General features: G+C 20.8%; 1 non-coding gene across 1 annotated transcript; it reads left to right on the top strand.

The window, feature by feature from the left end:
- Positions 1–1441: 1441 nt before the first annotated feature.
- On the top strand, positions 1442–1513 carry Trnaw-cca. The gene has a single exon. It is a non-coding gene; the product is annotated as a tRNA-Trp (tRNA).
- The last annotated feature ends 898 nt before the right edge of the window (positions 1514–2411 follow it).

Raw genomic sequence — 2411 nt, 5'->3', positions numbered from 1 at the left:
TAAGGCGCTGGTTTAAGGCACCAGTCTCTTCGGAGGCGTGGGTTCGAATCCCACCGCTGCCATTTTACTTTTGTCTTATTTTCCAATAATTTTATATATCTTAAATTTATGGATTACATTTTTCTAATCTTTGCAAATTACAGTTAATGAAAGATGACGATGAAGGAACTTTCTTGAAGATTCAATGAGTTGTGCCGGCACGCGGCACCATGATTCATATCTATTAGGAGACTAAATTATAAAAAGAGCTTTTCTATTTCTTTATCGTGAATAATAACACCTACACTTTTTTTTATAAACTATATACTAACATGTTAAGGAAATGGCTATATATGTTTGTCATACATATCATATGCTTAAAATAAATATTTAATTTATATATATACTTTCTTATATGTATTAATGAATATTTATGTTATAGAATAGAGCTATCATTCAATACATTTTTTTATCTCATGATTTAATTTTTATTTTTCGTCCATATATAAATGAAAATAAAATAGTTAAGTACGTATTAAATTTTTACAAATATAATTATAAATAAATGAAAATTAATTATTTTCGAATGTTAATGCATGTAAGCATTTATTTCATTATTATTGAATAATAATTCAAAATATAAGAAAAGGTAAAATAAATAGTAAACGTATAAATTGAATATAATGAGAAGTAAAAATTTTCTTTATGATTAAAACTGTATATTATATTGATTCTATGATTTTCTATTTTACCGATGCAACAATTGGGACATGGTATGCTTCTAAATAATATGTTAGCCTAATAAATATTTCATTCTGAAGATGCCACCACGAGCCACACCCTATGGATATCAAAATATTCCTATCCAATATCACTTGCAATCTTTTAGGAAATAATTTAAAAATTGTATAAATTCTGAAACTAATAGACATAATTCTGAAACATATAACTGAACTTTATATATTTTAACACATTTATATATTACATATATTGCTTAATAGTTATTAAATAATTATTATTTAAGATATTATTATTAAATATTAAAATTATATTATTAAAATATATATTGTAAGTTTTTCATAAAATATATAAATATATAAAAGTATTTATGATGTACAAAAAAATCAACATTTATTTAATTCCTATTTATTTAATTCTTTTCAATTCAATTTATATTGAATTAATTAAAATTAATCAAAAGTCAATTAAAATTAATAAAATAATTATCGATTCTAATTATACAAAGAATTATAAATAATCGATAATATTAAATTTTTCAAAAATATGAATATGAAACAAAAATTCTGATTTTTTTATTTATCTGAACAGAAAGAACTATTTATAGAGCCATAAGAGCCATAAATTTCTATATAATGCAACGATTAATTATTGATTTATATATTTTATATTTATATTTATATTTTATATTTTATATTTATATTTAAATAAACATAACAAAAAAGACTCCGTGGCGCAACGGTAGCGCGTCTGACTCCAGATCAGAAGGTTGCGTGTTCAAATCACGTCGGGGTCAAATATAACAGTTGTGCATCTTCTTTTTATTTTCAATTTGTATTAAATATAAATTCAGTTAAATTATTTTTCTTTAATTTTCCTATTTTAAGAAAATATATAGTATCATGCAGATTTCAATATGCATTAAAATCTTTATTAAATAAATTATAATAAAAAAAATATTAAATTTTTAAATCTACTAAATAAAGTATTTACTAGAAATTAATCTAGTCATATTTTTTTGAAGTTATTTAGAAATTATATATATTATAAAAATATATACTTACATACCATAGAAATACAAATGTGATGCGTGCTCACATCCCGCACACAAGATACAAAATATTAGGATAACATAAATGAACTACTTTTCTTCTTTCTCTATAGTTGAGCGACATTCGCGCGGGCTGTCTCATTTATCCCCTTCTTAGATTAGGTTAACATGTTACTTGAGGAAGCTATATCAGTGTAACTTACATATATCTTCTTTTATTGTGCGTTTCATTATTCTCCACAATCAATTATTTTCATAATAATATTTAATAAATAATTGATATGAAATATTTGTAAAAAAGTAATTTATTATAAATTATATATATGAAAACATAATATTTTTCAAGCTTAAATAATTAAAATGATTAAAATAGACATGTAAATATAACTGTTTTATATAAAAAGTCAAGATTTAAAATGAGATACAATAATACTTCTTAAGTTTAATTGAGTTTAATTCTTAAGTATTAATAAGTTCATAATTAATTATAATTATTGTTAAATACCATAATTATTTTTAATTAAAATAATTCTCATTATTTTAATATTTATTATTGATATATTGATATAAAGAAATATATATATATATATTTATTTTTATATTAAAATGATAATAAAAATATTTTAATGTTTTCATATACAAA

The sequence above is a fragment of the Apis dorsata genome, unplaced genomic scaffold, assembly GCF_000469605.1.
Source record: "Apis dorsata unplaced genomic scaffold, Apis dorsata 1.3 scaffold_292, whole genome shotgun sequence".
Classification (NCBI taxonomy): Eukaryota; Metazoa; Arthropoda; class Insecta; order Hymenoptera; family Apidae; genus Apis; species Apis dorsata.
The sequence above is the reverse complement of the archived record's forward strand: the minus strand, read 5'-3'. Positions and strand labels throughout refer to the sequence as shown.